The sequence below is a fragment of the Myotis nattereri genome (genome assembly GCF_964212035.1).
Source record: "Myotis nattereri genome assembly, chromosome: 1".
Classification (NCBI taxonomy): Eukaryota; Metazoa; Chordata; class Mammalia; order Chiroptera; family Vespertilionidae; genus Myotis; species Myotis nattereri.
In genome coordinates, this window is record NC_138075.1 from 80427144 (window position 1) to 80443000 (window position 15857).

Below are 15857 nucleotides of genomic sequence, written 5' to 3' on the forward strand. Positions count from 1 at the left end.
GTGGATAGAGCATCAGCCTGTAGACTGAAGAGTCCCAGGTTTGATTCCTGTCAAAGGCACATGCCTGGGCTGTGGACTCGATCCCTAGGAGGGGGTGTGCAGGAAGGAGCCAATCAATGATACTCTCTCATCATTGATGTTTCTCTCTCTTCCTCTCTGAAATCAATAAAAAAATATTTAAAATAGTATCCTCCTAAGAAAGCCATTTCTGCTCCCTAAGTCATTTTTTCCCCCATCCCTCGCTTGAGCTCTAAAAGCATCGCATTATAGATTTACAGCTCATGGGCATGGGCCTGTGGTGCAGCCATGGTAAGCATTTGTTCTCTTTGATGTTGACTGTCAATGTTGTCTTTTATATATTTGTCTACAATTACATACAGGGGAGTGAAGAGTGGGTACCTTATTATTCTTACACCTTTTGATGGACATGTTCCAGCTCTGTGTGTTTATAGCTACCTCTAAAACCTAAACTTCTGCCTTTATTAGTTAGTTTACATTCATTTTAGTTTTCTCTTTAGACCTTTCTGAAGATAAGCACTGTCTTATCCACCTGTGTTTATTCTGCAGCATGTAGCATAGAGTTTTGCACGTGACTGAGTTTCCATGAAGATTTGAGTTTAAATAAATTGAATATAGTCTATGTGTAGGATATAAGGTAGGACAAAGAAGGCTTTAGTTTTTTATTTGTAAGTTATTTCCAAGCACCCACTTTGGTGATTAAATGGTTGAAAGTGTAGGAATACATAGACTATAGCCTCTTCTTTCCAACTACTTACCACCTAATAAGAGGCAGGCTGATAATTCAGATAATTTTTAATTCAGTATAAATATTAAGGTCCTGGGGATTAACACAGTCTTTTATGGGAACTCATAGAGACATAACTATTGGAAGGATTTTTAATTTATTCCCCTCTTCTCCTTTCCAAACTTTCTGCTTGTGAGAAACAGAAATGGAAGGGGATAAAAAAAGTAAAAGAAAACCAATAAGGGAAACAATAAAAGAGGACGAGAGAGAAAAAACCCTGTAGAGACTTAAACACATTAAGTGTTTAAGTGTGTACATGCGGGAGTGAACTGGCCCCAAGTACTGAAAGGTGAACCTTTAGGTTCATGTGGAACATGCCCTACAGTGGTTCTCAACCTTCTGGCCCTCTAAATACAGTTCCTCATGTTGTGACCCAACCATAAAATTATTTTCGTTGCAACTTCATAACTGTAATGTTGCTACTGTTATGAATCGTAATGTAAATATCTGATATGCAGGATGGTCTTAGGCGACCCCTGTGAAAGGGTCGTTCGACCGCCAAAGGGGTCGTGACCCACAGGTTGAGAACTGTTGCCCTAGAAGAAAGCTCTCTCTCAAGCTCGGCAAGGACAGAGGAGTAGAGCAGCTATCGCACTGTGATTTTGCATCCCTGGTGTCAATATTTTCATCAGTTGCCAATAATAACTTAGAGTTGTACAATGTATGCTCAATGAAGAGCTAACATGAAATTAAAAAGCATTGTGAGCTTTCAAATGCTCTCGAATTCTATCTGGAAAAACAATTCCCTTAATTTCTTTGATGATTATCTTCTTTTATGTGTGGTGTTTTGTTTGGCTTAATTTCCATAGCAGCAACAGCAAATTCAGCCCCTTGCCCAATGCCTTGCTCATAACATCACTTAATAGATACTTGTTGAAAAATAAACACACACACACACACACACACACACGTGAAGATAAGACAAGTCAGCCTATTTAAAAAGAGTGATCAATATACTTTTTCATCTTAGGACAGTTCAGGTTGTAGAACAAAGGAATTCAGTGTTCTTTATAACTCATCTACCAGTCATTACTATCCCAGGCAAGTGGGCATGTGGCCATTTCTCAGGATGAATCAGGCCACGCTTTAATAGTTAGTTCCGGCAGTTCAAAGTGGAATAGATTTATTTCAAGAGGCTCAAGAAAACCTCATTTTGAAGGCTCTAATAAAAAGTGAGGATGATAAAGAACACTGTTTTTCATGATAAGGAAAATTCTGCCTTTCAAGAGAGACATCATAATTTCTTCTAATTATAAGAAAAATGTTGCTGCCTTGAGTGCTCTTATTCATGTGTACAGCCAAAGGGATTTTCTGCATAAAAGAATAATTAGGTTCTATCCCTTCATACAAAAAAAAAAAAGAAATCAGCTATTAGTATTTTTCTTTTCTTTTATACCTTGTCCCCCCTCATATTCTTTGACTTCTACTCTGCTGAATCTTTTATGTGTCATGGAAGGAGGATTTAGAGGGGCTTTGATTTCTCCAATTCCTTTGGCGGCTGGCGGTATGTGCTGTGCTGAATTTGGAAGTGCCTAATTTGGGAGTTCTGTTCATGTCGGGTTATAAACTGATCAGATTTCATTTTGTGTGTGAAGATCATTCGCAGTCCATGGATTTAAACATTTTATTTTTGTGAAATACATCCTACATGATGCTCTGTGGGCTTTTACTTAGGAAAGCTATTAAACAAGTTAGTTTTAAAGACAAAGGGCATTCTGTTCACCCTTTGGCCTTTTGAACAGAAGGGCGGCTGGGGTTATGGAGAGGTTGAGTCACCCAACAGTTCTGAGATGGTGACTGCAGGTTACAGGGGAGTTATTGCATTATAAAGGAACATGTATAAGGAAGAGAATGGAGCACAATTAGAACTTTTCATTGTGGTAGATGAGTGCTGGGAGAGGAGAGATGTGCAGCTGTAAGGAAATCGATTCAAACCAAAATGTCAGCCAAGTATAAAGAAAGACTGACTACTCAGATTCATAGTGAGTGATAATATTATTTGAACCTTCTGAGAGATTAGAATTTGTTAGGTTTCAAGATGGCTTTGGCTTTGAAATAGAAAGATCAATGATAAATATGCATAGAAAAAGAAGCCTTCAGGATTAGATTTTTCTAAGAAAGTTTAGTGGCTTTTTTGAAAAAGTGATAATAAGAGCCACCATTTACTGAGTGCCAATTCTGGGGTTAGGTATTTAAGAACATCATCTCTGCTTCATACAGCAGCCCTGGGAAGTGCATAACCTGAGAGGTAAAGTGACCCATTGGCCAAGATCTCATGGCCAGAAAGTGGTGGTCAGCCCTCAGTCCTAAGCACTTTGACATCAGTATACTAGACAACCTGACATTGAGAGAAAAACAGGTTTGACTTTTCTTATAGAGAGTTTGTTACTTGAGCTAGATATTAACATATTTATTTTGGAGTTTGTGGCTCTTTGAAATAATAACTGCCCAAGATCCATAGTAGATTGGGTCATCACATCCAGTTCTAACATGAAGACGACCTATATACTTCCTTGGAGAGGGGCACATTCCAATCAGTTATTGAGGCAGGGGAAGCCTTCCTTTCAAAGCTTCCTTTTTAAGTCTTTTATTCTTCTATTTCACTGATTCCTTTTTTAACTAAGTTAACTATTATCTATAGAGTTTCAGGAGCTAGTCCTATCATATCAGAAAAGAGAAATAAAATGACTTTGTATACAAAAAGTGCCACATCCACTTAGGCAGGAAAATAGTAGTTTTAATATAAGTATGACCTGTGCTTTGAGTGGCAGCATACATGGCATGGTGCTTGAGAGCAGGGATTTGAGAGCCAGACCAGCCTAATCTGTCTGGTTACATATAACTTTGCACAAGTCATTTAATCTCCTTTCCCTCAGTTTCCTTACCTGTAAGATGGGAATGATGATAAAAATAGTGCCTACCTCATAAACTTGTTGGGAGGATTAAATGAGTTCATATATGTAAAGTGCTGAGAACAGTGATGGCACACATACAGTAAGTATGGTATAAATATAGGCTGAGTGATTAGGTACATTCTCTCATTGAGTCCTTACTATATCCCTGTAAGAGAATTCACATTATATTTATTTTACAGACTAGTAAATGAATTTCAAGGATAATCTCATAGATATTAACTAACTTGTCCACAGTTACTTAACTTATAAGCACTCATATCTAGGCTCAGGGGGTCCTAAGTCATGCTGGGCTATGGACCCAAGCTGTGGGATGTGTGATTTTATTCTTTAAATTCTAAACTGATAATTTTCCTTTATATTTTTAATATATTCAATATTAATATTTTATTGTACTAGAGGCCCAGTGCACAAAGTCATGCACCAGTGGGGTCCCTCGGCCTGGCCTGTGGGATCAGGCCAAAACTGGCTCTCTGACATCCCTTGAGGGGTCCCGGATTGCGAGAGGGCACAGGCCAGGCCGAGAGATCCCACCGGTGCACAATCAAGACCAGGGAGGGACATGGGAGTTTGGCCAGCCTGGGAGAGACCATGGGAGGGCTCCAGGGCATGTCCTGCCCATTTTGCTCAGTCCCAATCAGCAAGCTAACTACCAGTCAGAGCGTCTGCCCCATGGTGGTCAGTGCATGTCATAGTGACTGGTTGACCAGTTGACTGTCTGCCCCTGATGGTCAGTGCACATCATAGCAAGTGGTTGAGAAGCTTTAACATATCATTAGCATATTACACTTTGATTGGTTGAATGGATGGCCAGATAACCAGACACTTAGCATATTAGGCTTTTATTATATAGGGTATTTATATATATATATATATATATATTAGGAATCCTGGATCCTGAAACTATGGCAGACAAGAGCTTCCAGTTTTATCTAATGTCACAAAGTCCCTTTACCTATAATCCACACCTTTCATAGTGTGTGTGTGTGTGGGGGGTAAATGTATGTCCTCTGGTCTCAGGCATCTTGCCTGACTCTTTTACTACTTTCTGTATGACACTGGGAAAGTCATTTAACCTTTATTCATAAAATAGAGATAGTCTCAATATTTTTTTAAAGTGTGACCATTAAATGAATTCATCTATTTAAAGGATTTAAACCTGGCACATAATAAATGATACATAAAGTGATGATGATAATTCAGTGGTTTCAGATTAGGATAATTTTAAGAGGCCTTGGTAAACTAAGACTTCTAAAATGATAACAACATGAAAGAATTAAACAATGTTTCATGGTCAATATCTGAAAGATTATAAAAAGATTAGGATTAATAGGGTTAGGATTAATTAATGGCACAACTTCCATAAATGGCTATTTCCTAATTATTTTTTAGGGTTAATCAGATTTTCAATGATTATTTTATGGTTAAGAATTATTCATTTTATTTTAAGAGTGTCGAGTTTTAGGCCTTTAACAGAATTTAAAACATTAGCAATTGACTTGGGTCAATATATTTACAGAAAATTTTCTGCCTTGTTTATCAAGTATATTTAAGAGGAATTTCAGATTCTCTACAGCTAATCGAAGAGGTGGTTATGAGTTGAGATGAGGGAGAGAAGGGAAGATAGTGTATCTTAGGGAAAGGTACACCTCCTGTCCTTGGAGTTGCCCAATGATAAAGATTGTCCTCTGGGGTTGGCCACCTACCAACTCTAGATGTGTGAAACTAAATATACTCCATGCTCTTCTCTTCATCTTTTCTCCTGACCAGCAGAACTGCTATTAAAAAAAAATTCAATCCCTTTTGAATAGCTTAACACCCTTCTTCTCTTGTACAAGTCAGAATATTATAATATAATCTTAACATTTTCTTCCCCCTCACCTGCCATGTCCAATCAGTGATCAAGTCTTCTCCTCTAATAAAGCTTGACTTTGTACAGCCTCTCCTTTACCATTGTCAGTACTTTAGATTAGGGCCTTGTTACATCTCACCTGGGTCATTACAATAATCCCCCACCTCCACTGCTCTCCCTGCCCCTATTGTTGCTCTCCTCCAAAGGATATTCATGGTAAATTTTATTCTCATCAGATGGAGCCCAGTACTGAATATATTTCAATGGCACAACTTCCATCTATGGCTATTTTCTACCTATTTTTTAGTCTCTGGATCTGCTCTTGCTTCTCTTCCCCAACATTCTCCATCTCCAAACAAATGAAAAATAATGGTATTAAAATCCCATTGACTTATCAAATGTGTCAGTGCCTTTGTCTTTGTTGTTGTTGCTCCTTCTTCTTGGAATTTCTTCAAGAACCTCTACTTCCACTCATAAATGGTCACCTGGCAAACTTCTCCTAATCATCCCTCAAAACCCAACATGTTATCACCTCCTCTAAGATTTCCCTGATTCTTCAGCCCTGGCTAGGTACATGTCAACTAAACTTACAAACCTTATCAGATGGTATAGTAATGATTTACTTGACTGGCTTCATTCTAGGATGGAAACTTCTTAAAGTCAATTATTAGATATTTTCTCTCTGTATTCCTAGGGTCAAGCCTTTCACTGAATAACTGCTCAATAAAGATTTGTAGACTAATTAAGACCCATAGCAATAAAATTAATCTTTTTGAGTTCAAGTTAGACTTTTTGTAGGCAATTCAAATAATTAAATAGCAATAAATTAATAATTTCTGGTCACAAGTTTGGGATGGCTAATGTGTCCACATACCACTATCAAAAAAGAAAAGTTTGTTAATAACATTTCCTATGAGTAAAGCATAGTTCTTAAGATAATATTTTTTATTTCAAAAGAACTTCCTAGTTTTCAAAGTGCCATTACATGCATTATCTTTGAGCTTCATGACAACTGTGAAGTAAATAACACAGGTATTATTATCCTCATTATATGAATGAGAAAACTAAAGCTCAGAAAGAGGACTGGCATACATAAAATCACTCAGACAGAAGTAAAGTAATTTGAAACCCATTTTGGGACTCTAAAAGTATAAATATTTAAGCATTTGCTACATGCAATTGTTATTTCCACTGTGTCATACTGCTCTTACATTACTTACGATCAAGCTGAGGAATATTCAGGGATTGGCAAAAGTAGGTTAATAATAGTGAGTACGTGAAACACAGAGTTTATTCTTATATTATTATTTATTAATTATTGTATTATTTTCTATGCAAACAACTATAAAGCTACTTTTGCCAACCCCTATATAGAAAGAAGTAAAATGTATAATTCACAGAAAACTGCAAGGAACTTATGTGTGTGTTCTCATTCAGTCCTCAAAATAGCCCTGCTAGGTAGGAATTATTAATCCATTTTATAGATATGAAAAGTGCCGTTCAGAAAAATTAACTTGGTAATGGTCACAAAATTATTAAGTGTAAAGTCAAATTTTGCACTGAGATTTGTCTAACTCCAAAATTTAAATAAGCTTAATACAAAAAGGAGGTGCCCAGTAGACCAAGGACACATGACAGACTTGGGTTTAACCTGGAATGGTATTCATATCCTGTGAGTCTAAACTGGTTTGTGGAAGGGACCAAACACCAGAAGATTTTGGAAAGAGCTTGAAAGTGTTATGGGTAGAAGTGGAGTTCTTGGGGTGCTGTAATAAAAAGATTTTCCTGAGGCCCCCATGAGAGGATGGGGTTTTGCGGGAAGATTTAATGATAATGTAAAATTAAGGGGGGTTCCCCTCCAAAGTCCCATTTCTGTCCATCTCATCCTGGAAGAAGTCCATTCTTTTCAGCAGGACCAGAATTAAGTCCACTGCCTAGAATTTCTGATCCATATATAGTCAAGTCGAGCATCTGGTTAGCTGATCTTGTGTTCCCAGCTGCAGTCCATTATGTGTGGGGTCTATATAGTCATGGGCCATGCAGCTGCTTAAGGCCACATGTCTATGGAGAGAGAACAAGAGCAAACAAAAGCACAAGAGCAGCAAGAGCCAGAGAGAGGGAACTCTTTGTCTGGGAATTTTAACCAGGACCTTCTTTAAACTAACCAACTAATCTTCCAAGATTTTGTGTGTTTTTGATAGGATCCACCCCCTAGCCAACCCATTGTTCCCCAGCCTAGACTGACAGGCAAGCACCTTCCCTATGTCACCCCAACTTCACTGCACCTATTTCCCCCTTTGTCTGGTCCCTTCCCCCAGTGATCTGCAGGGAACAGACTGTGTTTCCGGGGGAGCTTGATGCTGTAGCTTCCTGGTAAAGCTTCCCAGATGATCATGCTTATAATGTCTGACCTTCCCTTTGCTCTCTTCCTATTATTAATATTAACTGGCTAATCATGACGATAACAAAGGTAGTTTTATCCTAGAAAACAATGACTTAATGGGAGCCGACTCTAGTCACTAGCTGGTGGTAAAGGAAGAGTGCCTAGTCATCTCTAACAAGGGGGTTGTTAAGTAAGGTCTTACAAACTTGTCTGCATGCCAATGAAGTGATCTCAGGGTTTAGAGCAGGGCTATCATATCAGCAGGGAACTGGAATGGGAAGCAGGAGCTAGGTTGCACATCATCCCAGTTTTCTTCTATCTTTATTCCCAATCCTCATGATTTCACTCACCTTCTCTACACTGATAGTCCCACCTGTCTACAGTTCCAACCTGAGTTCCAGACTCCATGATGGACGGCATCACTTGGATATCTGCAGGCACCTCCTACTACGTATATAGCAAGTTGAATTTACCATATAATGCTATCATAAAACCTGGTTTTAATGTAATCTCTACTTCAGTTAAATGTAGCACTGTTTATCCCATTTGTCCAGTCAAGAAACTTGAGGGTTATCCTTTACTTCTATGTCTTATAATTTGCCCGTATCCAATCAACCTCTGAATCTCATAATTCTTTTTTAATAGCTCCTGAAATTGTACCATTTTCTCTACTACACTTATAGTGCAGGTTTTTGATACCTCTAGACTAGATGATTGCCTTCAGCCTGTTCATCTCCACACCACATTCCACAGTGAACTCAGAGTTATTTCTAAGATGCCCAAAGTAATTCCTCTACTTTGAAACTTTCCATTTGTTTCCCTAGTCATCTTGCTCTAAGGATGAAGTCTGACCTCTGTAGTGTGAAATACAACAACTATCCTGATTTGGCCTCTGCCAACCTTTCACAGCTCACTTTCCTACTGCAGAGTTCATCCATAATCTCTGAAACATTTTAAAGTCCCTGAAATTCATTTTTTAAAATATATTTTTATTTATCTCGGAGAGGATGGGAGAGAGAAAAAGAGACAGAAAATCAATGACAAGAGAGAATCATTGATCGGCAGCCTCTTGCACTCCCCCTACTGGGGATCAAGCCTGCAACCTGGGCATGTGCCCTTGACCAGAATCGAACCTGGGACCCTTCGGTCCACAGGCTGATGTTCTATCCACTGAGCCAAACCAGCTAAGGCCTGAAATTCTTCCCTGACTCCTCTCCCAAAACTGGCTCTGGTATCCTTTGTATTCCTATTGTATCCTTTGACATATGTACCTTCAACTTGGCGCTTACCATATTTTATTAAATTTTGATCTACTCAGTGAAAAATAAACTCTTTAAAAGATGGATCTTGGTATGTTTTACACTCTTAGAACCTGTCAGCACATAAAGGTGCTCCACCAAAATTAGTTGAATAAATTAAATTAGTTCCAAGGGGATCACATTAACTTGATATCATGTTAATTCCAAATTTAAACTCACTGTCAGTAGGAGGATAATGAGTGTAATGACAGATATGGTTTTCACTGGCTAAGGACCTTAGAGAGACTGAATCTATAACTAGTAGATGTTTGGTACCAGCTGCTGATCAAAGCTGCATAGGTAGGCCCAGCTGACTTTAGACCAAAAGCTGATATCTCTGACATAACTTTAGACTTGTATTTCTTTGTGTTTATCCCTATACATTCTAACACAGATGCACTGGTTTGGCTCAGTGGATAGAGTGTCAGCCTGTGGACTGAAAGGTCCCAGGTTCGATTCCGGTCAAGTGCATGTACCTTGGTTGTGGGCACATCCCCAGTAAGAGATGTGCAGGAGGCAGCTAATCGATATTTCTCTCTCATTGATGTTTCTCACTCTCTATCCTTCTCCCTTCCTCTCTATAAAAAAATCAATAAAATATATTAAAAAAGAAAACTAACACAGAGATTTGCGCCTTCTTTGGGCACATGCTGAGTCCTACAGCATTCTTAAACTGTCTTCTTATAAGCCCCATTTGTAATGAATGATTTCATAGGCTAAAAGAAAGGAAGAGTTGGTGCTATTAGATAAAAATAAATAACTTTACAGATCTTATAGGACTTATTTTATTTGGATACCTTTCATAGTTCTCTTTTTAGATAGATTCTCAAATAATGAATCAGTAAGGTCATTTAAAAATAACAGATTTATACTTCTAGTTTATTAGTGAGCCATATATCCAAAAACTTGCTTCAGTATGCATAAAAGCATCATGGGAAAAGTTCATCCTTTGGCAGTGGTGGATTCTGAGTTTTCTTTTTTGCCACATAATCCCTTGGCTGTTCCTTTGATCAGCAGTGCAAATCCTAATTAAGGTTTCATCTGATAGTTTGATTTCAGGATAAAAATCTATTCTTAGTCAGGAGCTTTGCGTTCTTGAATTCCTGAGGTTAATGAAAATTACTAATGCAATGGATAAACAAGCAATGGGAAAATCAAATCATAACTTTCATGTTTTCAGAAATACTGTGATTTAAGGGTTTTGGAGGCTCTTACAACAAAGAAAGTTTGGGATGCAAATTTCACTGAGAGGGAAGAGAAAACTTCATAACTGGGAAAGCAAATCATGTAAATGACATTTGCTGTATTAAGAGTAAGTATCTTCTAGTGCCACAGTTTCATGTGCTGACGTAGTTCCCTTCCTAAATGAGAGGATGAGAAGGTGATGTTGAAACTTGCAGAATAAGAACAGTGCAATGGATGCTGAGAATAAGAACTAGATTCTTGCTTCAAATCTACTTATCATGTGACCCTGAGTTTCCAGTCAAGACTCTTAACTCTGAGTCTAATCAATGCCCAGTTCATCAAGCAAAGGTCACATTCTTTTTTCAAGAAACCAACAAAGAACAAATTTGGGAAGCAAATTGATGGATTTTTTCTTTTCAGAATCCTATTAGTTCTGGGAAAATTTCAAAAGACTTTTACAACATTCCCCAAATGGCCAGAGCTAATAGCAGAGTTCAACATATTAACATTCAGCAGGATGAATCCATATTTATTTCATGAAATTTAATTATATATCAGAAGAAAGAAAGAACCAAGAGGGACATAGAGGAGATAAAACCAATGTACTGAGAAAATAAGAAATGGATAACAGTTTCATATATACTGGAGAGACAGCAAAAAAGAGAATAAAACAGAAGCTAAATTTAAATATGCCTCTGACTACTTATTTTGAATACTGCTATGAAATATTGGAAATTGCTTACTTAATTTAAGGAAAATTTGTTATATTTGTTTTCATTTTATTTTCTTAAAACATTGAAAGATGCTTAATACACATGCAACACTTATGCACAAACATTACCCTCAAAATCCATACAAAAAGTAACCTGAATCTGTTTGTATGTTTTACCCAGAATGTCACTGGTTTTAATTTTTCTAATTCTCTATTATAAGAGTGCACATAGATAGTTCCAAATCATTTATGGAAAAAAAATTTTCTTATTTTGAGTAAAGGAGCTGGGAATAGGATATAAAGTACAATTTCTATTTTGAATTATAGAAAGATCAGTAATGATGACAAGGTCTCTACCTACTGCAAGCCCTCAGGTGTAATTTGTTAAAGAAGTCCGTGGCTTGAGGCTATTTTGAAGTGAATGCAAATCATCAGTCACTGAAAAATCTAATACTAATTGAATCTCTTGTCAGTGTACAGATAAGAATATTTGCTTTCTTATTTTAAAAAAGCAGCTCTTTCCTAGCAAGGTGAGCAGGAAAAATATTAGAAACATATGACATGACCCAATAATGAAAAAGAATTTATTCTCCATTGTTATCATTTCACAAGCTGAAAAAATAGCCTTGGCTCTTACCTCAAATCTCTGTGTGTGTGTGTGTGTGTGTGTGTGTGTGTGTGTGAGAGAGAGAGAGAGAGAGAGAGAGAGAGAGAGAGAGAGAGAGAGAGAAAGCGAGAGGAGGGTGCATAGATAAATACCTTTTTGAACCAAGCACTTAAGAGTTCTATCTTTTGTGAAAAGAAAGATACAATGATTTCCATTCTGTGATACATCCAGAGTATAATTCATTCTCTTTTAAAAAGGTGGTTTTATTTATCTTTTTTCCTCCATCAGATACAGTCCAGGGCCCATCTAAACCTAAATGGCTTAAATCATGTACACTGGACTCTAAATAGAGTACATCTAAATGCAAAGTGGTTTCAGGAATAGAACAATCGGGTTGTATAATAGATTCTTCATTTCAGTCCAGAAGTAAACAACTCTTGAGTAAATAATGGCTCTGTGAGAGTCGCCCTCCCTGCCCCCCAATAAAAACAGCTCAGATTTTAGATGCAAGGATATTTGCAGATTGAAAGACTTTTATAAAGTCCAAATTACCAATATGATTATCTGTGTATGGGTATTAGAATAAAGTGAAATAATAAAATTCATTGAGGTTGTTCTATGGACAAAGCATGCTGTTAGGGTGGGATAAGAAGGTGCAGTACAATGTCAATGAGATCAGTCCTCTAATGATACAAATATATATTTGAAAGCAAACACTATTCCCAGTTACTGTAATAAGCATATCAATAACAAATAAAAGGGAAAAGTATATACTGAAAGGTGTTGGAGGAAAGCCCCAAAAATCTAAATTCAGGATTGATTTCAAAGAGCTGACACATAGCCTTATTCTAATTCATAAGAGCTTTAACAAGAGAAACCTACATACAAGGCAAAGCAGCTATTCCCAGTGGTGGCCCACCCACCCAGGACAGGTTCTCTGTTTTATAGAGAGTTAATAGTAAAACCATGTGGTAGTCACTGTAGACCACCAGAAAGAACAACGCATTTCTAAGTTAACAGATAACATCAGGCAGTTGTAACACTCTATATATTCATTCATCTCCTACCTGGAGCCATGATGTTTATCTTCGGGCAGAATTCTGGTTTTCTGGGTAATCAGCCAAGCCTGAGGCTACAGAGAGTTAACAGTCCAACATTTCCCAGGTGCCTCTGCTGCTGGAGCCCTATTGTATCTCAGTGAGTTCCCCTATGAAGGGGTTCAGAATAAGACTCTCCAAAATGTGCCTCTTTGGCCTGTGTATTGATTTAAAATACCCCTCCTCCTCTAACCCAAGAAAAACATTTTTCTTTCTCTTAACTATCTAAAATAATTTAGAGAGGGGCCTGGCTTAAAAAGAGAGCTATTGCTAGAAATAAGTTATATCTGAATGACCTATCTATATTGCAGGACAAACATTGAATTACCCAACATCTGTTCTTGATATTGTCCTATGAATTACCCTCCTCCCCTTGGGAGCCCCAGGCTCTCATCCCATTTCTTAGCTCAGCATGGCATATTAGCCTCAATTGTCTGATTTGTCCTTGGGTCTCATATTTTATGGGGCTTCTGTATATAGAAAATTAAAAATGTATTTTTCTCATGTTAATCTGTCTTATGCCAACTTAATTGTTAGACTAGCTAAAAATCCCATAAGGGTAGAAAGGATCTTTTTCTCCCCCCAAATATATATAACAGATATCCACCCATAAGATAACTAGATAGACGTATACTAGTAGATACATACAAACATACAAGCTACATAACTGAGAGGCAATGTGGTATAGTGGGTTAGGGTATAGATTTGAGCCAAACTGCCTGATTTAGAACCAAAGCTCTAGCTTTATAGCCATGTGACCTTAAGCAAGTTATTTAACCTTTGAGCATCTCAGTTTCCTCATCTGTAAATCAGATACAATAATAATGTCTATGACACAAGAGTGTTATGATGCATAAATAAGTTAATTCATGTGAAATGTTTGTCTCAGTCCATGGCAAATACATGTGCTCTCTGAGTGTTTGCCAATACCAAATGATAAAACTCACAACAAACACCATACACATGTACATAAATAGCATACATACATGTATCTCTCAAAAGCTTTTATGGCAGTATACCTGTGTTATAGAGGCTAAATCTAGTTAAAAAAGAAATGCTATAAAGATATAGGCACTAAAGCAGATAAATCTAAATTAAGACATTAATAATACCAACAATTAAACACAGTGAACTGAATTCTTGCATTTATTTCTGCACTCTCACAAAAAATCCATTAAAATGAATCTAAAGCATTTCTAAAAACATATTAACCAACAAGAACAATGAGAAATGGAAGAAGAGACAAGGTTATCTATATAAGTAGAAACCAACAAGAGTGAGACCAGCTTATACTGGAGCACTCCAGGAAAATTCCATAATTGAAAATACTAGGGAAGAGAAAATTGGCTAAAATATGCATGGATCATTAGAAGCTTCCTTTTCTCCTCCCTAATTCTCCCAAAACAGGTGACCAGCCCTTTCACCCTTTATTCCCAGGGCACGCACACACACAAACACACACACACACATGCACACACACACACGCTTAAAAGGTAAGATGGAACTAGAGAATGCTGGGAAAATGGAACCAGAGGTGCTATGGATTCAAGCAGCATCAAACATACTGTAGGGAGGTTGAAATGAAAACTGAAAATGAAGATCAAATCAGTCTATATGTTGAATCATGAGCTTCCTAGCTCTCTATACTCAATCTTACCCTTAGCACCCAGAAACCTGCCTGAGACTAATACTCATAGGCAGGAAGTTGTGGGATCCCGAATTCATAAAGCATAATTAGAGATAGTACTGCTTAGAAATCCTCCAATGAAATGGGCAAGTTTGGTTGGTGGACAGCCCTAAGGCTTCCATTAGTTCTGTTAGTACCTTACTTTTAAATATGAATGGGAGCCAGGCTTCACCAGCTAGTTGAAGAAAGCTTCTACAAGCTATGAGACAACCACAATGAAGAAACTTGGGTAAAACAGAGCCAAAGCAAAGAGTAGGGGAAAAAAAAACTTTAGGGAAAATCTAAACATTCTCAGAATGATAAGAAAAGCTATTTCACTTACAAAACAGCAACTGTGGAAATTGGGCACATGGAAGACAAAACAAAAAATCAAACACAAAACAAGGCAATTATGGGGCTGGAATCTCAGGATTAGTAGTAAATGTATCCAGCTGGTACCTCCTCCTGGGATAACAAAATCACTGTGTTTTACGCAAGAAAATGAACATCTTTTCCTTCTCTTTACACCCCAAAAAGGTGAGAATGCAGAAACCTAAATCACATTTGGGGGGGTGCAGGAGGCAGCCAATCAATGATTTTCTCTCATCATTGATGTTTCTAGCTTTCTCCCATCTCGCTTCCTTTCTGAAATCAATAAAAAATATATTAAAAAATAAAAAAAGAAATCTAAATCACAACTAAAGTTGCCCCAAAGTTTCTGGAGAGCCCAAACCCTCTTACGTGTACCTGCAAACAAAAGTCTTTCATTCCAAGGCATGGGTAGAAACACATTTTAAGTGATGAGACTATTAATAGAACTCCTTTCTTTGCAAAGAATAGAAACCTAACTTGTTAAGCAAAGCGTGGGGGGGGGGGGGGATGTTTTAGGAATTAAACAAGGAGGTGTTGCATGCAACTAACCTGGTAGCTCCCATTAGTCCATGTGAATAGCTCTTTCTAGAAAATGGATAGCAAGCAACCTACAGTGTTTATTTCAATGACAGAACAGGAAGGTATACTTTTGTGTTTTAAACAAGACCATGGCTATGTCAAAGGGAAAACTTTCAAATAGAATGTGATTCAGGAGTCACTAAAAATAACTAAAACTGCTATACCTGTTTTTGCATAAGTAGTTTATACTTGTTGGGGGAAACAGCATTAAAAAATGAAAATTATTTTTTCATATGAACTTTTAAAAGAAATATTGATTGGACAAGAAGACTCTATTCAAAACTATTGCAATAGGGGAGAAAGATTTAACCCAACTCCACTGAAACAAAAGGTGGGAGCTTTTATGTGTGTGTTTTTAAAATAAGTTTTTATTGATTTCAGAGAGGAAG